The sequence below is a fragment of the Diprion similis genome, chromosome 10, assembly GCF_021155765.1.
Source record: "Diprion similis isolate iyDipSimi1 chromosome 10, iyDipSimi1.1, whole genome shotgun sequence".
In the NCBI taxonomy this organism is placed as follows: Eukaryota; Metazoa; Arthropoda; class Insecta; order Hymenoptera; family Diprionidae; genus Diprion; species Diprion similis.
In genome coordinates this window covers 19,137,868-19,164,835 of record NC_060114.1, presented here as the reverse complement: position 1 = coordinate 19,164,835, position 26,968 = coordinate 19,137,868, and the positions used below count along the sequence as shown (strand labels likewise).

General features: G+C 39.6%; 1 protein-coding gene across 7 annotated transcripts in view; it reads right to left on the bottom strand.

Annotated features, from left to right (window-relative positions):
• LOC124411083 (latrophilin Cirl) overlaps positions 1 to 26,968 on the bottom strand; it is a 138,253-nt gene that overhangs the window by 78,744 nt on the left and 32,541 nt on the right. For 6 of the 7 annotated variants that reach the window (XM_046889958.1, XM_046889956.1, XM_046889962.1 and 3 more), the window contains exon 1: positions 11,856 to 12,462. The exons of the other annotated variant lie outside the window; for it this stretch is intronic. The gene's annotated coding sequence lies outside the window, so the exon portion shown is untranslated. Of the gene's footprint in view, positions 1 to 11,855; positions 12,463 to 26,968 lie in introns of those variants that run through there. 7 annotated transcript variants of the gene reach the window in all.

Genomic DNA, 26,968 nt, shown 5'->3' with positions numbered 1-26,968 from the left:
TTGACGTTTGAAAAGAATTGCAAAATAATCCAGGAAATTCATAATAAAATAAAAAATGAATCACACAACGTCACGAATTCGAAGATCAAGCATTGGAAAAACTAAAAACTTGGGGAACGAATTAATAAATATTGAGAACCCATTGTAGCGTGCTGCTCAAAAACCACATTTTAAATCATAAAATCAGTGTGAATTTTTTCAGTGTCAATTATTTTCAAAAATTTCCACCAGTGGCGGAAGACTGAAAAAAATCGCAAATCCTTTTTGGATTGGTAAACAAAACTCATACTAAAAAATGATTAAGACCTCGTGAGTCGCTGATTCGACATCAAGACCGCATACGTCCTGTTTTTCCCATCGGTATACATAGTCATAAATGTGAAAGAGTGAATTTTCACAGATTTAAATTTCTAGAGTGTGAAAAGTCGCGTGAAGACAGCTACGATAATCGTACGACATAAACGATAAGGGAAAAACGAATAAGACAGGCTAATTGAGGTACATACATCAAGAAGAAGGAGGAGTAGGAGGGGGAGGAGCTTTGTCCTGGGTACACAGACACACGTGTCGTAGAGTGTATGCTCAAGGAAGACAAGACCATAAACTGTATAAATAAATGCATAAAAGATTGGTAAAACCATCGAGGAAAGTAGGCAGGCAGGCAAGCACTCAAACAGGCGCTTATTGACCCGCATATAGTGAAAAGGTGCGGGCAAACGGTATAATCCGGATGGATAATCGGCTTAGCGTTGGCTCTGCCCCCTCCTCGTCGTGGTTCCACCGCCAAGTTGTTCGGCATGCAACACAATCATCGAAGAAGCAACAAACGCGAATGTCAAACCTCTTTTCCCTCGTCGGCAAACAAAGCACAAGCATGGAGATGGATTTTCCCCAATAGTCAAACGGGAAAACGTCATAAAGAGAGAGAGAGAGAGAGAGAGAGAGATAAAGAGGAAGAGGAAAGACTGCAGGTAGTTTTTCAGGTAGTTAGCATCGGTAGCCGATGTGCTTCGGGGTCTCTACCTTGCACTGAACTGCAGAGAGGAGCGTGACGACGTAGTACATTAGCTCAGGGGGTTTCATGGGGTGTATCTGCTGCCTGCCTGCCTGCTTTTGCTTGCCTAGTGAGGAAAATGGAAACGTATATACACGTGAATTTATTGTGTGCAGCACCCTAAGTAGATGCAACGTCGTCAGGGATGGTGGATGGGGCGGTTCTTCCGTTGTGCAAATACAAACACAAATACAAATACAAAAATGAAAATGGCAAACACTTTGAAACGCTTGCGACTACACACTTACACCTACACCTACACCTAAACTATTGGAGAATACTCTCTTCGCCACCTTCTCTCTAAAGCTGCCGAGAGGTGTGACTGCACCGAAGTTACAACGACGTTATGATACCCGTAAGGTACATCATCACGTTTATACGTATATGTATAGTGTATACATTTATATACCTACATTGTGTAATATACCTTGTTCACCGAAAACTAGGTATAATGTCCAAGATTTATGACAGCGAACATTTCTCTGTTTACCTTGCGTATCAAGGAATATTCTCAAGGTGCTACCGGTGGGTTCCTAGGTAGGTAGATACTGTCCACACTTTGGAATCCCACGAAAACTTGTTTTCCTATTTACGTACAGTATGTGAACAAGTCTTGAAAAACGAAGCCGGATTATGGAGGCTACACTTTGCATTCATATCGTTGAATGTCAAGGAGAGGATTGATGACTTCATCCGGTCAAAATATAAATTGACTTTGGTACTGACCCAATTCAATGGTATCACATAAATTTTTATCCACAGAGTTTTCGACTTCGAGTAACTTGGAACTGGTTTTAAATTTCTTTTTTTTTTTTTACCGATCATTTTTGGTTCTTTGTTCAATGATTCTCACGACGGCGACGTTTCGTATATTTAACCAACCATCAATGACAACTTTACGATTAACATCACAGATTTCATGTAAAGAAAAATTCAAGTAGGTAAAACATAAACTTGGCGAGTGATTAATGGTTAAACTATTATTTGGATACACATAACATCTGTCGTAGGACTTTTGTCGTCATACACGATGATGATCGTCATCAGTCGAATGGTTCGCGTTCCGTGGATATAGTGTATATATATGTATATATATATATATATATAACAAGACTTTAACACGCAGACAGAGTGATAAATGTCAAGTGAGCCGAGGATGGTCCCTATACGATCTATCCATCTCTAAACATGTGTATACAACATACATACGTACATGTATGTGTATATGTGTCCATAGCATACACTGCAGCCGGAATGCTTCCTGTGGGAAAAAGTGACCGCAGAGCTAATTGGATGAAGTCATTCCGAGTTTAATAGTTATCGTCTGTCCAAGGAGAGGGGAAGAGAGAGAAAGAGAGGATCGCCTAGTGTGTCGAATTAGGGAGAGAAACTGACACCTTGCTCGTCTCTTGCATTCGAGGCATATGGTGGTGTAGAATAAAGCGCTATTCCAAAGGACGAGCGTAGTCCAGATGCAAGGGAATTCCTTAAATTTTCAAGCTCAAACCATTCTTATCATCTTTTTCATCTTCTTACAATGTCTGGTGACTTTATATCAATCCAAAATTGATCGAGGACAGATTGTAAGTAATCGAGTTATAATAACTGATAGAAAAACTCATTTCTCGTATACAAACATTTCACCGTGATGGAAAGTCGACAGCAAATAGTTTGAGTTTAAGAAACGGCCTCTTAACAAGTGGCGGAGGATGGATGCAGTGCAGCAAAAGCTCGGTGATCTTAAGGCCTCGCTCACCCTCTCGCTCTCTCTCTAGGTTTAACTAGACGCTTCCTTATTTTCTCAATGATAAAATAAACATAAATTATGTACCAGAGAGAGCAGGGATGGTAAGGAACGGTTGTCACTGCAGTGGTGTCAGAAGCGTTCTGTCTCCATCTCTTCGATGCTGTCGATCAAGTGGATAGAGAGAAGATTGTGCAATCAAATTATAACGCAAGTCTGTCGTTCTGCAGTTTTGTCATGACTAGGTTGTAGGTGAGAAATGGTGAAGAATGAGAAAAGAAGGGATAGACCGAAGTGAAGAGAGAAAATCGTCAGGTTGAAGTTCGTAACGTCAACGCAGTAACAAGACAAAACAATTTAAAAATGACCTTTAAGGATTTGGCTTTTCAAAATTAAAGTATATTCCGTTTATAACGTTTAACTAAGTCCCGAACACTCCCTGAAGATGTGAAGTAGCATTTTTTCTGAAACATGAATCGTTACAACAGTAACGTTGCTGACTAATTTCATCCTAACAGAAAAGCAGAAATGGCACTAAAATTGCGTGTCAGGGAGACGCGTGTGTCCAAATACCATAAAAGGTTCAATTCGTCGGCAAACGTACCAAAGGGTTATAGTACAGGCGTGTTTCAGGGCCGCGTAAACGAGTAGGCCAATTTGGAGCGGCAGCAAAAGCAAAAGGCATGCAAAGGGTAAACGGCTTGGAAGGCTGGAGCAACTTCGAAAAGCTCTTTTCGCGGCACCGTAAGGTACGAAACGGCACGGTGCGTCACAAGGCGCCTTATCACGACGTCAAGTCGACGACGTCAAGGAGAGATGGAATTGGGAAGGTGGATGAGCGACTGAGACGAACCTGACTATCAAGCGTCAAACCTTAAAACTCAAACCTTCCAGTAAACGCAAACCTATACTAGGTTACAAGTGCATAGGGGATGGTGGTGGTTCAGGATCCATCACCTAAAGTTTAGATCAATCGAGATCTAATAACGAAGGAATAGTAAGTCGTTAAGCTGAGGCTGAGGTCAATCATCCTTCGAAAACTGATCGAAACTTGATGGAAGTACTGCTGTGTTGAGCATCGATTCTGAGAGTTTATTTGGTCAGTGAAATCGATTGAAATCGTACGAAATCACGTGATAGGAATCAAGTCGATTCGAATCACTAGCCGTTATATGCCAACTCATGCTGCGACATTATTCAAACCTTTTGGAAACACTCGGAACAGGTTCAAATCTAGTCATCCTAGTCCGTTATGGATTCGAATATATTGGCCAATCGAAGAGAGAGTTTGATCGTTTCATCCAAGTTGAGTTTTCACTGTTTCCAAACAATACAGATCACAGTACTTGGTAGAGTAACTGCGGTTTTCTGTTCCAACCGCAACGCTGCAAACTCATCGTTTAATTTCTTCCTCTCTTGTTAATCGTAATAGAACTTCAAACATCCGGTGAAGCGTTAATTGATCTTCGATCACATGGGTTTCTGACTCCTTTGAATACTTATTTATAAGTAGTACCTTAAGAACTTTTCGCTATAGAATATAGTGTCCTTATCTCACGTACTCGGATGAAGAATCTATATTAATATCCTCTGGGGAACTTTACAGTCGTATCCGAATGACCCTGTGAATTTTAGTCTATAAGGTATGTATGAGGTTTCGCGGTACGTGGTAAGTAGAGCGGAGAAAAGCGTCTCTGCATCTACAACCCGGAGAGAGAACTGGGAAGCAGTAGCGACTGAAGACCTCCCCTGGGAAAATACCGGGAGTAGGGAGTGTGGTACGTGGTGTCGGTAGTCAGGAATCGGGACTCCTTATACCCGTTATCGCCGTTTTCTCACGCGCAAGATTTCAGAAGAACCAACCATTGCAGGAAGCTGAAGAAGAAGCGATTTTCACGTTTCGGTAAATATGGGCTCTGGATGGTTGGGTAGCTAGATGATAAGTAGGAACAGGTCTACGCATAGAGGCATGTAGATCATACACATTAAGGAGGTGCCCTGATCGATATCGATGTGGATTTCTATATCTTCAAATGTGGAAATTCACGTACCTAAAACGCGAAAAAGAATTCTACGAACCTACTATTGCCATTTTGTAGAATCTGTGCCATTTCTGTATTCCTGTGTCGCATGAAGATGCAGTGAAAAGTGTTTTTGTTCAGAATGGTGTATAAAATGGGGCTGTTACGTCCTTTTTAGCGTCTGGAACACGTGGGCTTTGATATTTGGAGATATTTACATCAATGTCGATATCGACCAGGGCAGATCCTCAACTCCGATTGGCCACACTTCAATAGAATCGCGTACCCTATTCTCCAAACAAGCGATATCGTGCTTGAACGACGAGTTCCAAAAATTCTGAATAAAATATCTAGACATCGTTCAAGGATCGTGGAAAAAGCTCTCTGATTTCCCAGCAAAAATTTATTGTTGAAGTATTGTTAAGCATCGGAAAAGTTAAGGTACCACGAGACTCTACCAGGTACCGTGTTTGAAAAACGTTTGGTATCATATTCGCCCCGAGTGATCAATTGGGGTTAAGTTCCATCGCAGAAGATTTGTGCGGTAATTCTTTAGCTGAAAGAGCTGAGAATGAGAGGAAAGCCTGTAGGATAGCAGAGGGTGTCGAAGAAGAAAAAAGGATGGTTATACTATCCAAAGCGAGTGTTGAGCAACAGTTGAGTTTTATCGAGTGTTTATACGAACATGCTTTTCGAATTTATGAATATCTTGAGTAAAAACCATGCAAAGTACCAGATTCGATGTCTTTCACTTCCATCCTATCCTATCCTCCCTCTCTCTCTCTCTCTCTCTCTCTCTCTCTTTTATTTAAAGACCCTACAATGAAGTGGTGGACGAGGAGTAGAAAAAATTTAGTAAAATAAAGAACTAAAAATAAGAAGAACTGAATATAAAAGCGAGTGATGAGAAAAAGAGATGACGAAACCGGCTTCTACTTTGCTCTCGTCTATTTCGTTTCCCCACCGCCACACGATCCCTCTGGATTACAGAGATCCTGGGTTATGGGTTCTGCGATTCTGGGCGCTAGAGAGGCGTGCGAGCGACGCGTAGGTTGATTCATAGCGCCAACTACCCTAAAAAACTATTATTCTCTTCCGTCTCTCTCTCTCTCTCTCTCTCTCTCTCTCTCTCTCTCTCTCTCCCTATATTTCTCCGTCCTTCTTCCGTTGCCGTTTTTTGTTACCGGTCTCTTTATAGTCGTCTCAGCGGTATTTGGACGTTCTTTTATATCGTTCGTTCCATTCGTTCAGGCAAACCTGTCTTTCGCCAGATTATTTCTCCCTCCTCTACTCGTCACCGTCTGTCATGTATTTCTCTCGCTCCATGTTTAAATTCGCGTTTTTACTTATTAATTTTTTTTTTTTCTCTTTGACTAACCGATCGTTTCGGAAATATGAAAATATTCATCGATAATATAAAAGTCAGAATGCAGCAACTTTTTTTTAATTTCTTTATTTTTTCATACGCGGGTAAAGAATTCGGGTGAAAACTAATATTTAATATTAATAATAAGAGACGCTAAGTAATGACAATATGATTATAATAATAATGAGAGTAATGATAATAACAATGAAGAATTCGTGAGAATCGAGGTGAACCGCAATCCGTCTCTCGACTTTCGTACCCGCAAAGCATGGCAGCGAGATTACAGTCTCATGTTGTTATCAAATCGTCACGCTCGTATATATATACATACATTATATACAGCGATGATCATATCTTATTCCTGTGTTAATAACACTTTACTTCGTCTGATTTCTGTTCTTCTTTTATCAACTTTTTAAACGGTACAGCGAAAACGTTTGGGAGAAAAAAAAAATTGCCTGCGTCAAAAATATATACTGAAATAATAAAAACGAATGTATAAAGCTTGAAAAAATATATATTTTTCGGTATTATGGCAGTTATACGGATTGATATATATATATACAGTGGCAGTAAAAGAGGTTCGTGGTGGTTATAGTGCTGGTTCGACAATTGAAAAGGGAATAGCAAAGTAGAAGAACTTTAATAGCTTCTCTCAAGGAATCAGGTATTATTATGTATGCATATATATATATATATGGAAAATGTAGGTAACGTCATAAAAAAAAGAATTATGTGAAATAAAGAAAGACTGGCTGGCAAAAGGATAATACATATATAAGAAGGATGTAGAATAAAACCGAGGTAGACACAAAGGGTCTCCTCCTTCTGGCCGCATAAAAAATCGCGTTATGAAACTGAAAAAAAAAAAAAAAAAAAGTCAAATTATAGGTATTCGTTATTTATATATATATATATTTGAGAATGTGATATATATATATGTATAAGAATAACAAAGTGCACGATATGACGGAAATAAAGATTCTTTGAAAACTTTTGATCATAATTTCGTATGATTCGATTGACCACGTTCAAAACCGTGATTAAAACACGGAAGCAATTTTTTGGTACATAATTTTTCTACTACGATTATAACGAATGAAATTTTTCTCAATATCCATAGACACGTGATGATCGAGGAGATTTTTGGTGTTAATAAAAGATAAGAGATCGGTTGAAGGGAGGGGGTGCAAGCAACGGGAGCCAATCAGAGATGAGATAGTTTTTTTTCTGGATTTAGGATCGGCTTGTTTCTAATTATGATAATGGCTCTCTCTTGCGGACGATGATGATGATCGCGGTGAAAATCTGTGTAGTTTGGGGGCTAATTTGACGGAGGAGGAAGGATAAGCGCTATATACCCGGAGTCTATTAATCATACAAATGGTTCATTACAACGGTATAGGTTTAAGAGAGAGAGAAAGAGAGAGAGAGAGAGAGAGAGAGAGAGAGAGAAGTCAGAGATGGAGATTAAAGCCGTGTTGAATCGTCCAAAGTTCACTGATGATCCCCGAAAGTATATATATATTCATATAATATGTATGTATTGACATCGTCAAGAAGTGCAGGCGACAAGTTTGCTTTTTTTAGATAGATATGAAGTCGAAGTTTTAGTAACTTTATATTGTAATGATTAACGTTTCGAAAGAAACGTTATTTCACGATTACGGTAACGCATGGAATTCGGTAAATCACAATAATGCAAAACTTGTTGATATTTAGAACACAAAACTACTTTAAAGTCGCTGTGAACTTGAAAAATAATGGTTAGATTAGGTTAATAAAGGTTAAGGTAAGTTCTTGTATTACGCAAATTGTCCGAACTTGAGTGAAATATATTGATATCTTAATTGTAAACGTAATTTATTTCACGACGCTCGATTTGGTAACGTAAACGCAACGAAACGTCACTCAATGTAAAATCATTGCTATGAAATTTCTGGATAACCTTCAAGAACTTGACTTTTCAAAATATATTATTAAGATTCGTTTATCACCGTGGCTTACCAAATTTCAGGCAATCCTTAATGTACGCAGCAACGATTTTCCCCCGGAACATCAATCGTTACTGTAACGTTACTAACATCATCATCCTCATAGTAATTTGAGGTTAGAAATCGTGGATATTTTTTCAACGTTTCGTTACAATTGACGGGTTACTTTAATTCGAATGAGGTTGAAGCTAGTAACGTTACTGTAACGATTTAGTACGTTTAGAAGAAATTGTTTCTTCTGAAATTTAATGAACTGCAATAAACAAATTGTATTTTCCAACTCCTTGGATAAGTGATTCGAAAAATTGCACAATAATGAATGTTTTTTTCATCATACTTCGTCAAGTTAGCTCGACTAACTTCGCGTGAAATGAAGTTTCCTCTGACTTACGCCTACACATAAACATTCTAAAAAAAATTCTTCCACCATTCGACGATCTGCTAAGCTAATCATCATATTTTTCTTCGCAGTTCTTTAACGCGAGGATGATCGTTGGTAGTTGGAATGAAACTGGAATGATCTCGACAACGAAATGCCGATTTCTCTCTCTGCACGATGATACAGGCGTGTCGGTTTGTTTACAGACTCACTCGTTCGATCGGTTGTTTACATAATTATTTGCATCCCACATCAACCCCGTCGTGACGTAAGTATGTTATGTCTCAACTCGCCCACGTATCGCATTCGTTGTTGGGTGTAGATACACGTGATGGGAACCGTATCTCTTCTTCTTCTCTCTACACATATACGTATATGGGGTATTCCATGCCAAATCGACCAGTGTTAAACCCCGACCATTTCAAAATCGTTTCATGTTTTTTTTCTAGCATTCTACTCGGTAAAAAACGGGACCTAAATTTTTCTAAAATTTTCTTGTCCAACAGTTTATTTTTTAAGAATTAAAAATTCCGAGTTGGGTGGTAAAAAAATAGAAAAAAAATTCGGCCCACGTTTTCCGTAACGGGGGGGGGGGGGGGGGGGGGGGGGGGGTGTTTTGTGTCATTCGCTAGATTTTTGAGAATTTTTTCAGATTTAAAAAAATTAGCATTCGCGATCGATTTCAAATATTTATAAAAAATAAACGGTTTGAAAAGAATACGTTCAAAAGTTTTCAAGCTTTCGATTAGCTCCACAAGAAAAGTCCTTTAGAACTGTTGAAAATATTCGCGAGCGTCGCCGCAACTTGTTGTTAGATATAACAAAAACGGAAATAAAAAAAACTTATGTATACATGACACACACACACACAACACACACATCTCGACTCGACTGCTAGTATCGTTCTTTTTGCACAAGCATCCGACCCGCCGCATCGACGGTTGTAGAATGGGCTGAGCTTAAGGCTTATCAGCGACGCGATATCGTAACCACCAAATGGATGATTAATGCACGTTTGTCAGTTTAGCGAAAATCTTGCGTCAATCGTTTGTCAAAAGACCAATTATTATTCCACTGCGAATCAAATTGCTGTTTTCTTTTTTTTTTCTTCAATTTAATGTACACAGATTTTTCTCTATATTTTAAATTAAAAAAAAGTAATTTTCCGCCTCAATTGATCGTCAATTATTCTTATTTTCACTCGTTAGGATTGGCAAGTTCAAAGATCTAGTTAGAAAAAAAAAGATCCGTGATCATTTTGCAACAAACCAAATGTAAAATACGAAATGTTTAATACGAAAATCTGTAATGAATTGATTTTGGATTATAAAATAAGGAATTTCTCAATTTTAGTATCGGATGAACGAAACACGGACCTTATAGTGAAATAATAATTGAATTATGTGATTTTTTTAACATTCTACTTAGCAAAGTGATTATTAAAATTGAAATTCAGTGTCGAGACGTTTTTTTTCTGTTGATCACAGCGAGACTTTCGTAATCAGATTCAACTTGAACTGCTTCAGTTGTTGTTCTGTCTAACTTTCATTTTGTTATGTTATTAATTCCACAAATTTCTGACCTGACTACACGTCTCCTTAACATTAGTACGTTTAACTAAAGACTAGCCTCTGTTTTTAGATCACTGATGATATTGCTGGCTAAATCGAGTACCATTAAGGACTAAAAAACAGGATCTATCGACATCTGTTTCCTCCGTATTTAACTCTCGTCTGATATTTGTCGGACGTTCGATGTGATAAATTTGCGCAAAGAGCGTGAAATCTATAAAGATGATCGATCGATCACGTCGACGTGACAGCCCAAAATCGGAGACGTCTTTGGATGAAAAACAACAACCACAACAACAACAATCAACTCGGACTAATGAAATCCTAGTGTTCCAAGTCGTTTGTTAATTGCCAAGTATAATTATATTATTTATCGCTGCTATTGGCCGTCGGAACGTCAAAGAATTTCAGACGTCGTGAGATATAAAATGAGAGAAAAGAAAAGAAGGGAGGAGATTTGAGGAAAAATTAACACCGTTAGAAGCACAACGAGGTAACGTTAATCGACGGAGAGAGGAGAATTACCACGTCAATATCAATTACATCATAACGAGGGTGAAAAGGGCGCAAAAAGCGACGCGAAGAGAAGCGACTTTTCTTCTTGCGAGAGACGAGAATCGAGATCTGAGAACGATTTATAATGGCATTCGTTTGTTCGTCAAATTAATTATTAACACGTAACCGTATCTTTTAATCGGGACGCTCCAATTTTCAATTTATACAAAGTTGTGTTGATGATGTAACGTCGACATATGCGGCGTATGTAACAAATGTCGAGAGAAATAGCAGAGAGAGAGAGAGAGAGAGAGAGAGATTGTGCGATAGTAGAATAATAATGATCTAGGCGTGTTTCATTAGAAGATGAGTTGCAGAGAATTCAAACTTCGGTAGAGTCTCAAGAATTGAGTGAGTCATCAAATTATACCGGTAAACTAAAATTAGCTAGAACCTTGTAGTTGAAAGGAGGTGTTCATGTTTCAGATTGCCGAGTTTATACCTCGAAGAAGAAATTTATATTCTCCCCTCAAAGGGGAGAGAATTTCAAATTTCGAACATCGCTAATAACCTCATCACGAGCAAGAAAGCTGTTAATAATTGTTCTACGTAGTTCGTAAATTGTTCATTATTAACGCGCAAAGTTTTGATTAAAAACGGAAGACGCGATTCGGCTGTGAACAAAACGAATTTCTAGCTAACGATAAGCTTCGATCAACTCTTTGATGTAGGTATGCATGTTTCTCCGCGCGTCAATCATCAGTCATCGAACACGTAATGCGCGTATAGAGCGGAAGCGCGTTTGACGGTTTTCACGTTTCAATCGCTTTTATCGACGGCGCGGAATGGAAAACGTTGGTCAAAGAAATAAATGAAAATCCCTGGGTAAAATAAACAGCGAGTTAATCCAGACTATAAAAACTAAACCAGGGCATGAAGTCATTTCTAATTCCTTTTCAATGACGTTTCTTATCTTGTTTGTGTTGTCAATCGGCACGTAATCATGTGTTCCGAATTCCATGACTTCGGATTTCTTGACCCTGATCAATGCGGAATAAATTATACAGAGTCGTGACGTTTGCTTTAAAGTGTTGAACTACTACTCCATAAAAATTCACGTCTTTAATTCTTCCTCCAATAAACCTCGCTTGTAAGAAAACAATTCCTAGGATTCAAATTCAGATTCTAGCTTTTGTAAGTGTATAAGGATATCTTAGGAAACAAAACTCACTCGATCGTTGATGAGGCGTTGAGTCCGTTACTTAAGAAGAATCTCCAAAGATAACTGAACAACAATAAAACGGTGAACACACCAACAACAATTGAACAGAAACGAAACCATAAAAATTCACTGTCACAATCATAAACCAAAACAACAAACAACAACAGGAACCACACGTTGATAACAAAACATAAATTCGCGAACGAAAAATTACGATTAGATAGACAAGACAGCAAACGTACGTCTATCTATCAATCTATATATCTTATATCCAATAAGGACGTATAACTGCACTTCCACTGAGATGCAGAGGGTCGGATCCGCACGCACAAAACACTTGAGATATTATATATTGTATCCTTTACTCGAAACGAACGATCGATCTCTCCTTTGCAACACCTCACAATATTTCAAATTTCTTTACACGTCTCGTATACAAATGGGGTTATTACGATAATTGCTAGCCGATCTTCTTGATCTCCGCGTTGTTTTTCCTTTCTTATTCTCTTTATTGCATCATGATCATTCGAGCGATTTGTGAGAATTTGAATGTCGTTTGATCGAAGCCATGCACTTATTATCCGAATATAAATTATCATTTGAATATCGTGATTGGATTTTTTTTCTTTTTTATCCTTCTTGTGTTTGTTTTCTTCTTATTCGATATACAGCGTATTTTACGTATTTATCTTGACGTAATGAGGAACTTTTGGATCACACACATCAGGTTCTTTGAATCCCGGAAGAAATCTGATTCTCCCGTATCTGCAGCTTCGCGATTCGTCGATAATCAATAGGCTCGTTGTCGTTCACTGCTACGCAAGACGATTGACAAGCGATAATAAAAAGACGGTAAAACTGAGGACAACAACAACGACGACGTACGAGCGGGAAATATCGTCGAAGTAAAAACACACACGCACACACAGGCAGATACGTATTTCAGATCAGTCGACAGGTACAATAATACACCGCGTTTAAAAACGCAATATCAGCGTCCCTTTTCCGTGCAATATCTCGTATATCTCGTTATCCAACGTGGTGAGATAACAAAGAGAAAAGGCGAACGAACGGAACGCAATCGTCAAGACGGCGTATTGTCCTCGCGTATTTCCATGACTATTAACGTCGTGCCATTTGCCGGCCGAAAGAACTGCAGCTGCGGTTATCTTGCGGGATAAAAGGCCGAGTTGCCGCAGCAGGTATAACCGTAACACAAACTTGCGCCACTTAATTCACTCGCGTTACGGACTTCGATTTTGCGTCGAGAATACGTCGAATCCGTCGCTCCTATCCGTGAATCGGCTCGTCGGTGGCTCCGCGGAGCGAAAACGGTACGATAAAGAGAGAAAGAGAGAGACTGGAGCGAGACAGAGAGACACACACTTAAAACGCGCGCGCCAAATCCCGGTCCGTCCCTTTCGGCGTCGGCGGAGAAACTAAAACCCGGTGGGGATCAAAGCCACCGGTTTTCCCCACCACCGATCATCCCTCCCCCTCCCCACTTCGTGAAGCGCGAAGCGCCGACGCGACTCGCAGCGCCAAGCGGCCGCATTCAACACACAACCATCGAGGGTGCTACACTGCTTGGACTCGTGTATGTGCAAGCGGTTGACGCTTCTATCTGACTATCTACAAGGCTCAGTGCCTACCGGTTCCCGTCTCTTACCGTCCCTGGATGTAAGGAACCGTTAGATGATCGCCCCTCTCTATTTCCAGTTCCTTCCGTCCTACGTCGACGTGGCCTTGCTAGAAATGCGATGGATTTTGGAATCCGGAACGCATCTGGCCGCGACTTCCGGCTTTGCAGTATTGTACTTATAACCATATCCTCCGTAAGATTTCCTTGCAGTGACTATGAGGGAAGGTTACGGTAACAGCTTCGATCTGTCATATCGAGGTCAGTAACGTTATCGTGACGATTCATGATGAGGTTCAGTAAATCGCGATAAAACAAAATACACTCATATTTCAGAATCTTAGTTCCTTAAAAATTATTGTAAAATTAAAAAAATAGTAATTTTTTTCCCAATGTTCCGTCAAGATAACGTTACTGACTTCAAACTCGTTTTCATCTGTGATGATCGAGTCCAAAAATTCCGCACCGAAGATTTTGAGGAATTTCGATTTTGGCCGTGAACTATGACAATCTTTTTCAAAACTGTGTTCAGAAATTTTGAGGCTAGGTTTGATCACACGATTCAACTCGGCATGTCGATCCTTGCAAACTAATCTGTAGCAACTTTTTAAAGTTAGGTTATATAAGTATCTTTTACACGGTGCGTAATAAGAGCACATGGCATTGCATCAGAGTGAATGAAACCGCATAGTTTCCTCTTGTTGAGCCATTCCGCCTCTCAACACGCGGAAACGTTGAAGCTTTCGCCGATTGTAAAGCGGCTGGGAAGTTGTTTCAAAGATTCATGAAACCCGGCATAGTACACACTGGTCAATGTCCAGATTCAACATGGCGTCGAAGTGGGTAACGCCGCTATAAATATGCTCTCCGTCACATTATGTTGACGCGTCGAGGTTATTATACACACTCCAGCTCGATGTGCATCATGTTTCATCCTTGTATGTGTATAACATGTTACATACTTATTTATGTGTGTGGACGTACGTGTAACAATAGCATTAAACGAGATGACGACAGACCTCTTTGTACCTTCAATTTGTTACCCACTTACAATTAGCTGCTGGATGCACTACGCTGCTACTGCTTCAGAATATATGGAGCTGCATGCTCGACTCGTCGCCCTTTTCCCAACTACAAAGATCAGCCGTTTGCAGGCCATAGTGATTAGTTCTCCTTTTTCCTTGCCCTCTTCACAGCTAAACTTTCATAATTCCTATGGCGTACACATCCGTCTCCAATCCTTAAAGACCCGATTCGACTTCCTTTCGCCCTCATCGTCCCCCTTGGTATTGTTATTACTATTATTATCATTATTATTATTTTCGCGTAAAGCGCAGCGTAGCCAACCGTGTGGCAAAGGCACGTTTGATGAAGTTATCACTTTTGTTTCAGTGTGTGTGTGTGTGGTGTGACACGATGGGGGCAAGGGGCGAAGGTGGATGGGGGACGGGGGTTAATACGTGTATATAAATTCCCCCCGTGCAGTCGGGTGCAATTGACGGCAGTGGCGGTAGACACTAGAGTCGTGACACGGTTGGAATACATTCGTTTTGGGGTACGTGACGTCTCACTCGGCGTCAGGGAGTCCCGGGTACAGGGAGCCCTTGGGGAGCCATCGTGCCCTCCCTCCCTCCCCCCCTTCGTCCCTTCCTCTGCGCCCCGACCTTCCCGGACCCTCGGCACAACCTGGGAAAAATCCTACCCGGGAAAAGGAATCAGAGAATACCGGGAAGGGGAATGACCCGTGAGCGAGTTGGCACTGCAGTCTACGGATCCCAATGGCTAACGAGCGGCGGGACAGCGCTTTGCTACAATAAGGCCTTCTAACCACTTCTCGTGATGACCGCGTCAAACTGAAGAAAATTGAAACAACGTTCGCAGAATTTGGCCGGTGGGTGTAACTCGATTTGTCGAACGAAGCGTGTCAAAGGAAAATTACAGGGGGAGTGTTGGACAAACTTCGTTTTAAATTCCCGCTTTGTCTGTCTGATCCTAACAGTTTTTCTTTTTTTTTTTTTTTTAGGTTATCGAATTTCGAACGTTCCACGAGATTTCTCGATAATGTTCCGTCACAGCATGTTCATTTTGTCGATGTTACTTACCGATAGAGAGAGATGAGAATTCAATTTGTGAATTATCTACCTCCTATTAAATCGATGATATTTTCTTGTTAATTCAGAACGATTCGCACAATGTCGCAATGTGTTATCACGATCAGTTTACTGGGTACGAAAAAATCCTGTAAAACATCATCTAAGGCATAAAAACGTTCTTTGAAATATGTAGAAATCGGAAAATTTACGATTCGTCGGATGTAAAATTAACCTCATATAATACAGCAGCTATCATTGAACATTTTACACAATCCCGGACATCCTAACCTAGAACTACACGATAATAGTAATCTGAATAACCTAACGGATAATTTCACTGCAGTTTTGTGCACATGATATAAGATTGATTTAATCCGTTATATATAAGTAGGTACATCAAAATGAAGTCTATATATACGTGCTATGGAAGAGGGGGTCGGTTATCATAAACAGATCTGACAATGACGTAGTGGTTCTTATCATGGATCAATAAAACAAAAACAATAACAACAATAATAATTAATAACAACAACAACAATAATAGTATTACTAATGATAAGGTGGTAACGACACCGCGAGCAGTGTAACAAGAATAATAATAACAATAACTTCACGTCCTATGTGCCTGCGTTTATAACTTAACCTATAGACGTTGGGGCAAGTCTCGGTATCACGCGCACGGAGCGACCGGTATATTATAAAGAGGAAGTGGAAGAGGAGGAAGTTATAGGTTAGGTTTATGCGCATGAGGCAGTGAAGTATAAGAATGTGTGTAGGTATATAAGGTACGAGAACGCGTGTAATGAGGGTGCGTGGGCGCGGTGGTGAGGGGAGTATAATTTTTAATCCAGTTACAGAGCTCTGATTACAAACCGCGATGGCTTCTGGGACCGGCGACAATTCCGCGTGCGGGTAACCGGTGACCGTTGGCTACTTGACCAGCCGGTTTTACCTTATACCTAACCTGTACGTGACCATACACGTGTCACAATCGCGTATATATATACGTATATGCTAATCATGGAATTATGTTAATCATCGTTTAAGACTGTTGTATTTATGTTATTTATCATATTATGGACGTGTGATACTAGCGCGTAGGCGTATAATTAAATGTAGACTTATTATAATGCGTTCGTATTCGTGGAATTTAAACTTCGTTATTTTCAGTCAGTGGATGCGGGGATTAAATCCGAATCGAAATTCGGTCACTCTGTGGGGCTTCTGCACCATGTTAGACTTCAAAATGGCGACAAATAGGAACTTTGATAAATTTACATACATATCCATTTATTTTACGAACAGGTATATAAGACTGTATACATATATATACACCGTGTTATTGAAAGTTTTTTGGTTATGAAAATTCGGCGGCGATTTTTAGACTCTTTCCGATTCTACAAGTACTCGGTACATCGCCACGCAGGGTGCCTCTGAACTTTTGTATCATTGTGTAGACTCGATACTGGACATAAAATTTTGAAACGTATAAGCTGTTCACGTCACGATTTTAAAATATATGAAGCGTTTTACGACTATTTTATCGTCCAGAAGCGAATCTGGCTATAGATGCGGGTTATGTGACTGTGTGTACGGGCGATAATTGAGACGTCGGAAGTTTACAAATTCCTCGAGTATAATTATATTTATTATTGGTGGATTGGAAGCCTCATATATATACTGCACGGTGAAAAAATATTCAACAATTTGGAAACCGTGCGTTTGATGGTTCGAAGATCGAAACCAAAGGTCTGAAGAGCCCTAAACTTGGATTAAATATTATAATTGAATGACGCTAATCCCTGCATTGCACGGAATCCAGACGAACATACTGCGTGTTGTTACATACCGATCGAGTTACCAGACCGCTTCAGTGGGGTGAACATACGCCATAAGAACGTGCACCACGTCCCGCATGGTTCGTCTCCTATGGGTTTGAAATATTGCGTGTAATAGACTGGCTTTACTAGTGTTTTTTGGGGATCAAAGATGAACGTTTGTTAGGTGTATAATTACACGCGTAGATAACAGCCAGTGAAAGGATCGTACCTAATATTTAGCTGCAGCACCGCTGGTGAAACCGTCCAAGGTTCACACTGTCAGCACTACACGTAGTATATACGCCATACTGCACTACGACTAGACTAGACAAGGACTCACCGCAGGAAGATGAACCTACGCTGTTTGGTAGACACAAACACAAACACACACACACACGCACATCCATACACGAGGTATAAATTGTTCGCAACAACGTTTTTCTCACACATCTCGTACCGTGGAGTTGAATGTACAGGGTATAAGGTGTAGGGTGGGGTCAAACCTTGGAAGGGTCAATATTTCGAATAGTTTGTGAGTTCGTGGCCAGGAATTAGTTAAATGAATCCATTTTTACGTTGAATTTGGTCATTAATTGATGGTATATTTGGTTTAAACGACGTTTCGGTTGGTCAGCTGCCAACCCTTTTGGCCTAGGTGTTTTATCTCATCGCCATTTTGGGAGGAGGGGATTGATTACTAGTCATTCTAATCAGTGATGCTTTCAAAAAGCAAGATTTTGAACCAGTCATTTTTATTTATATTATTTTTGCATGTTTAAAATCTCGATATATCGGCCATTCGATATATTGACTTCACTCGGTGAATTGGGGGTTTGAACTGCATGTAAAATACAATTGATTATTATACACATTATTGGGTTCTAGATTTCGAATGTTCATTTCTTCCAGGTAACTATTAAAAGAAAAAATATTTGTATTGTATGAAGTTTGCTTTTTATTTCAGCGTGCTGCTTGTGCTACCTGCTGCTTATACCATCAATCAGAAACTTCCACATTTATTAACCAATGTAAAAGAGGAAAAATTGAATTTTGTAAGTAACAAATCAAGATTCTGTTTATCATTCGATGTATAGAATAAAACATTATTTGTTTAAATGTAAATTCAAATAAAAAAAGAAAAAACAATGTATTTCGTTTGCCTGAATTCTATGTATACATCGTTATAGAAAATAGTTTGATAATATTATGTTTCCTGACTTACTGCGATTTTTAAAAACTGTAAAAACAAGTTTTTAATTTCCATATCTTATCGCTGCGTCCATCCTTGATTTCGCTACAAGAATTTCGTTTTTTCTTTCTTACTTTCTACTGGATTATTGAATAACTAGTCCCTAAAATTATGTTATCATGTGTTAAAATTATTTTATATTGTGTATATATAATCCATACATATATATGTATATATACATGTAACATAGACAGTACAATAGACTAGGACCTTCTGCGTTTGCAGATAACGCGAGCGAACGCGTATAGCTGCGTAATTAAACTGCACAATACTGAAGGCTCAGGTGTAGATGTATATATGTATATATATATATATATATAATAAAGCTTTAATCAAGTGTATTATACTTGGATATTATGCGCACAAATACACGGGTGTATTATACATATATTAATTAAAATCCGTCAAGTATCCTGTCGCCCGGCTGCTGTTCTCTTCCCGCCTCTCCTTCCCTCCTTTCTCTCACTCTCTCTCTCTCTCTCACGCATTTGCAAAGATTAAATTTCGATTATAGGTCGACTAGTGCCTCTTACTCATTACCGACGCTTTGATTACACTTAATTGATTTTAACTTCCGGAATTTAATCAAATCCCTGCCACCGACATACTGCTGCGGACTATGTATATAAGCGACTATTTTTTTAGCACTTTATGTATTTAGAAACGTTCGAAACGTATGGATCCAAAGGCGATAACGAACGCAGGCTTCTTCATTTTAAATCAGTCAACATTAATGCGGTTCGAGGATTCCAATAATTATAAAATGTGTTATTTTTATTGTCTGGTTCAGTTGCTCTGAATGATTGGTATCATATTTTGTATTGAAAATTTGACAAAATTCTGATGAATCTCGTGGAAAAAATTTCTTCAAGAATTCTTAATAGCACGATAAAGTTGAAAAAAAAAATCGTTGATAAAAAATGGAAGAAAAAAATTAATAAGTCACCGAGTGTCGTCCATAAACGAACGAGGAAGGAGGTTAGCACAAAAATACTCGATTGGATATCGTTTGTTGTGCTTGAATTTCCGCTTTCTTTACCTCGATTCTCCTCACTATTTCTTTTGACATGGAATTCGTATAACCTGCATTAGATCTGCTTCCGTCTGCTGCTTCTGGCTCCAGATACAGCAATTGGGATAGGATAGGATAGGATAGGATACAAAGGCTTGTATTGGCTTGAATATATTCATGAGTGTTGGGGGAATGCAGCGGACCCAAGCTTGTGATGCTGCAGGGTTGTCCATCCGCTAGATCACCGCTAAGCTAACACGCACGACGAAAGCATTACGTTTTAATTGGTGGGCTTATCGTGCGAGGGTGATCGACGCAGTATGACTGCACACGTATTATACACCTAAATTAAAACAACGTTTCGTCAATCTGATTACCATTCACGATATCCATCTTAAAAATCTACCCCGAAAAAATCCTCCCCAAAATTCGTCCATTTTTTCATCGAATCGTCAAATTCAGACATTTTTATTTAATTTAATTCAACTAAATTTAATCTATATATATATATATTTATATATATAGATTTTTAACCTATTTTTATTTGGAAATTCGAAATCTAGTCCTATAAGTGAAAAAAAGGATACTGGAGTTCTACTTTTCATTCCTGCGTCGAATTTATGTTGAGAAATTCTATTTTATCCCCGTGCGATCGGAACTCGTATCTTCCTGCTTCCCATGATCCGGATTTGTCGACGCGGAAGGTTATACGCGGCTAAGTAACCCCTGAATCGAACGGAATAGATCGAGCGTGCAGTTCAAAGAACGCGGGGGGTTGCTTAAACCGCAGCTGTTACCAAATTACGTACGTACAGGATGATTTTCCACCTCCATATGTGTGCATCAGTGTATAAAACGTATAAACCAGTGATCGAATTGTTGCGCATTCGGCACTTAGGTACACAGAAAAAAAATCGGTTGTAAGTATACCGGGTGTTTGATATTGAAAAATGAGTTCCAACATGCAACGAACGAAACATTTCGAGTCGGTAAATTTTCACCCCCGAAGTCAACGAGTCTATGATACTGTATCTCATATTCTCTCTCTCTCTCTCTCTCTCTCTCTAAGAAGTAAAATAAACAGACTAAAGAAATAACGGAATAAAAAAAAAAAAGTATAAAACACACAAACACGGTAGTTTCGAGCAGCTTATCTTTCCAGGGCAACATCTGCAGCTGATAGTAAAACTGAAATTCTCTTCACATATTTATTTTTATAATATATATGTAGCTATATGTGTATACATATATTTTTTTATAGATGCCCTGCAGCCCTGGTTCAGGGTGCGGTACGAGATCGACATCGTTTCGAAAATATAGGTATACGAAGCAATATACACTCATAGGCATCGTGCATACTAGACACGGCAGCCTGGAGCGTCAGGAAGAACCTGCTGCAGGACTCTCGATCGTTCCGAAACTGCAGGTCGAAATGTATAACTCTTGTGCAGTATGTACATACATACATGTTTAAATAGTATATATGGGATATTTCAAGGCAACTCGACCAGTGTTGAACCCCAACCATGTCAAAATCATTTCATGTTTTGTTCTAGCATTCTACTTGGTAAAAAACGCCACCTGAATTTTTTTTAAATTTTTTTATCTAACCGTTTTTTTTTTTTATAAATATTTGAAGTCGATTGCTCATGCCCATTTTCAAAAATCTAAAAAAATTCTCAAAAATCCAGCAAATGACGCAAAACACATCCCCGCTAAGGGAAACGTATGGCCGAATATTTTTTCTATTTTTTTTTATCACCTAATGATATAGAAAAAAACATGAAATGATTCTGAGATGGTGGAGGATCAACACTGGTCGAATTGGCATGGAATACCCCATATATATATATACATATATATGTATACACTCACATATGTACACCCATTTATATGTGTTGCACACATGTGGGTATACGTAAAGTATACGTCGTGGAGAGAATTATCGCCCCGCGTAGATCACAACTGGAAGATACAGTCGCTGTAGCAGGTTTCCGCGCAGACCGCAGTCCGTAGGTATATCCGATCTGGCACTATTTATTACCCCCTTTCGCTTCCGATCCGCGATCTCCAAATCCGTCACATCCTATTCCAAGCCTGACGTTTGTATGTATCTATATGAGCGTATAACATGCGATAATCCCTCCTATATGTGGATACATGACAAAATTACTGTCTAATGAAGGTCAGCTGGAGAGAGGTTTATAATTAGAATGTCATCGGTCATCGTGTTTTTTTTTTCTTTCTTCTTCCTCCATTCCTGCGGACGGAATGTCTACCTCCGCAGACTAAATTGAGGGTAAAAAGGTTGAAAAACGTTGAAAAATAAAAATATCAAGGGGAAAATTATTTATACAGTTAATTTTTATGTTTAACTTTTAACCACGTTTAGACAACCGTTATAAATTAACTCCTCGACGGATTTGGAAGCTGATTCGAATGAAGTGATAAATATACATTGTATGTATGAAGGTTTCTACATACATACATACATACATTCGGATAGCTGGAGTGGGAAACGTGTGCAGCTAGCGGCGAGAGAGCATAGAAGCAGGATCCGAGCTGCAGGCGAGCAAAGCGAAATTTAAATAATTAACCTTACTCTGCACGTACCCCCGTATATATATATATATATATATATATATATATATACGCACACACATGAGGACCGTCACAGGTATACGTATAGGAACGTTTGTACATACGTAAATACATATGTAGATGTACAGGCACGGGTGAGTCTTCGGTTATCTAGAAGTAGAACAGCGTTTACGACTCCATTCGTGTGTGTGTTTCTACCGAGCACACGCAGCGAGCATGTGCGTGTATTTCATCCCCTGTATAACTTGTATTGTTAACTTTGGTGCAAAAGCATTTTCCTCCCAAACAGTACTGATGTGTAGACAAGTAACTGTTATAAGTATTCATGCGTCTCGCGGTAGATAATATCAAATTCACAGTCGCATTATGCTCACTGTATAATAATAGAGCTTTTTGTCCTGTATTTAATTTTAAATTGTCATATTTCGATAAATTGTAAGCCTCTAGAAGTGGTTCCAGTGAAATCGTCCGTGGCTTGGGATCCGTTGAAAAATTAACGTGACCAAAAATCGTCCGACATTTCTTGTTTCACCTCATATTTAGATACTTTCCGCGAATCAATTCGTTCGGAAGAAACTTGAGGCTGATTCTACGTGAAATGCGGAGTTTTTTTTACCTCAGCTGGTACGATTTGATGGTATATTCGAGCTGTGGGGCCGTTTGCAAGAATCGAAAGAGTCCTCGTATTTCAGGAACTAAATAGCCAAGATGGCGGCGTCGATGCTTCAGCTGCGTCACGTGTTGCAATACATATATACATGTATATATTGTGATATGCGTGTATGCATACAAACAGGGTGAATAATCCGAATGCATACGTACACGGGGGGAGTTTTTGGGGTTTACAACGAGGGCGTGTTATATTCTGTAACAATAACAGCAAACGGAAAAGCGTCGAATGAAAAAGTAAAAGTAAAAAAAAAAAAACACACACAAGAAATAATACAACGACAATGGTATTACAAACACACGGTGGGGACAAACGACGAACACAAAGCTGCAGCAGGCGACGGTGTTATTAAGGTGTCGAGAATGCGTGGCAGCGGAGTGGCTGGTATTTCGTTTCAGAAGGGTCGACGAGCTGCAACGCGGTGATGCAGGGGCTGCGCTGCGAGCCGAGTTGGAAATATTCTATATCGTAGGCTGAACGAACCACCTCGTAGGTATGTCTACACATCGGTCAGCCGGAATCCGAGCCATTGACTTGGGAAACTTTTGAATCAGCTGGCCGAGTGAAAAAGTTCTGCCATAGACTTGAATGAACCGTCAAAGAGAGGCGACTCGACGCGAAAAAAGCGTCCCAAGATCTCGGCTGCCCTCTAACAATAAGTTTTACACTTTGAATGACATCTTGCCTGCTAACCTGGTCTGACAATGTAATTTCGATTCTCAAATCTGATTTGCAAAATTAATTCTCACCAACTTTTCTCCATTTCTTCTTTACCGATACTTTACCTCTAGACTTATATACTCAGTCGTTCATCAGGATTACCATTCCCTTCAGTGGTGAAAATTGCTAGTACAACGAATTTTTACAGAAATTGTAACATTTCGTACAAAATTGTGAACATGCGTATAGTTTTTTGTGAAGAATTGTTCATTTTCTTAAAAAATTCTCCCAGCTTGTTGATTTTTTTCTAAAAAAATACAAAACATTGAAGAAAAATCTACAAGTTTTTTATATTTGCATATTTAAAATTTTGTAAGAAATTTTAAAATTTTCGCTGATAATTCGTAGAAAATCGTAGAAATCATTTTCGCCGTTATTATGATCGAAGACCGTCAGTGTTCGCGTAAATGCACGACGACGACGTGCAAACCTGATCGCGTCACGCAGCCCGTAATGACGAGGCTAATCGCTTGTCCGTGTCTCCCGCGACAGGTGCTTCTTACTATAGCCTGGCCTCACCTCGTTCCCCGACTGCCACTGACCTGAAGGCAGGAGCGAACGTCGTTTGTCAACGAAAATTATAAGCCCCCGCACATCTGGTCACGCCATGTATCGTGTGGGTTGACGTAAACCGCGAGGTTTTCGAAGACGAATTCTTTTTCATCCACACTCCAAGCGTCTCGAACCCGATCCGCGAGTTCATTCTTGCATACGTTTTCATATCTAATTCGTTTTCGTTTTTCCACCGTACCGAAACCCTCCCGTATTTTGCATAATATATTTCACGAGCTAAATATGTACAAAGCACAATGTATAATAACGTAGTTAACCTAACCTGTACTCGCGGTGCTCTTAGTAAAGAATAAATTGGTCGGGTCAGTTGAGAGAGCGAAAGCGAGACGGAGAAAGAGAGAAAAAGAGAGAGAGTCAAAGGGAGAGGAGAGGATTACGCGAAAAGTTTGTCGAGATTATGGTACAGGGGACAGCATGGGAGGGGGGGGGGGGGCAAAGCTTCTCTTGTACCTGGGCGGTGAATATAATTCGAGAGGTGAAAGAGAGAGCGAGAGAATGAGAGAGACAGAGAGAGAGTGAGGCGGGGGGAGCTGGGAGGTATGAGGGACCAGGTGGAATTGTTCGCATCAGCAAAGGCTGCAGAAGCTATATGGACTGTATTGTTCTCGATCTCGTCTTGTGTCACGGTCCGTTTCTTCCACCCTCATAACTCCATATACATGCAGCGTATACGCCTAATATGCACCTCGCGAAATTATCGTCAAATTTTAGTTCACGGTGAGGTCACCATCCATAATATCCTTTTTAAAAATTGCTCCAGAAAAAATCCCTTTTTTGAAGATCCCCCTGGAAAAAAATCCCCCATTGAAGAAATTCCCCCAGACGAAATCCGAATGCAGAATTTTACATTTTCGACCAGAGCGATCATCGAGTTGTCAGAATCACACATTTAATCGTCAATTTCGTACATTTTGATTTAATTTAATTTTAATTTTGTTAATTTTTTTTTTTTTTTTTCTTCGGTCTCAGGTGCGATTTTGTCTTGCGGCGATTTCGTCACTGTTAGATTTTGACCTGCCGCACTATAGTGAACGCTCGTTAACTTTCCGCGGTCTGAGGAGTAGGGGTGGGGAATTCGCAATTTTGAAATGGTTAAAATTATGCCGATGAAACCGTTGATAAATCACTCTAATAACTGGCAATTATTTGCGTCTCAAGAATTTGAACCAAAGACTTTAATGCGCATGAGTTAAATAATGTGATTCCATTGGCAGATTCATCTAACTATATTGATACCGAGATAATTCCGTCTGCTTGTTAAGTTGACAAACTAAGTTGCGTTAAAATCAGATGCATCTGCATTCAAGTCGACATAACCTCGAAATTCTTGCACGGATCGACAGTTCCCGCATAAGAATACAGAGTTGGCCAGCCTGTCTAAACAGACGAAGATTTCAGCGCATGCGCACTCTTCTGAAACTGTCAACGAATGACATACTCCTTCTGTTTTCAATTTTTTTACCTCAAGTTTCAAATACGCGTCGTTTGATTTTCTGCACTGCAACGACAACGAGCTGTGGGAATCTAGTGATAAAGAATTCCATGTCATCTTCGAACTGGACAGAACTATGACTTATAAAAGCAAGGAAGCGTCGAATCGAGCGTCGCGACGCCCGCGCCGCGGGCAATTTTCTTTCCGAAAGCCGGAAGTAGACTTGCGCATGTGTAGCTGCCGGTGTATGTATGCAAAATACACGAGCTGGCGGAGGGACGGAATATTGTAAAATCCTGCACCGCTGGTATCGCTCCGACTCTGGGAGAACGAGATCCACCTTCATGCCCGCCTATTCCACTACGATGATTACAGACGAGCCGCGGGGCACGAGGCTTATTATTTATTTATCGAAATTGAAATTTACCTTAAGAAATTCCTCATCGTTTTTCATGCACGTTCAGAAGATTTTTCAACTCCCCAGCAGAGACTGCTGGTAACGATTTTCCGAAATTCATTTAATTCGGTAAAATTTCAGTAAATTTTTGTTTCAAATATATAAAATAATGTTAAAGTTTTCTTAAATCAGTTACATCAAGTCCGGATTGTTTAGGTTTGGAAAAATATAAATAAGACACTTTGTTCTCTATTGTATGTGAGAGTTTTTGTGATAATTAAGACACCCGGTATGAGTCGAGAGATTGAGCTGTCGGCCGATGCCGAGAGTCTCTGTCTTCCTCTCCTCCTCCCTAATTTTCTAATATACGTAATTCATATTATAATAATAGGTTACTCTCGTTTTATCACAAACACACGCATATACGTATGTGTGAGGTACATGCGGTTATGAGATTGTGATCTGAAATTGTCAAACAGGGACAGAGCGCGACTTGCACGGTGATTCGATTCGGCCGTTGATTAAAGAGCATGAATAAGGTTAGGAGAGGTTATGTAGGCATGGACGGCACGGAGTTCGTGTATTCTTCATGGCGTTATGGCATTAGGCTAATACAGCAGGTGCTGCTCAGCGGCGGTTAATTGCGGTCAAAATCTCGCTTCAACTCATTATTATACCTGGCACAGGCGTATATATATATAGTTGAAAGTGTATGTATACACAAATAATTACGAACCGTTGGAGAGAGAGAGAGAGAGAGAGAGAGAATGAGTGAAACGAAGTGTAAAAACCGGCCAGCAAATGGTATACAAAACAGAAGAAAAAGTTAACAAGGTTAAAAAAAAAAATTCAGAACAATAAAAAAAAAATTAAAATTTGAAAAAAATCACGCGCTGCAACGTATCGTTTGATTTTT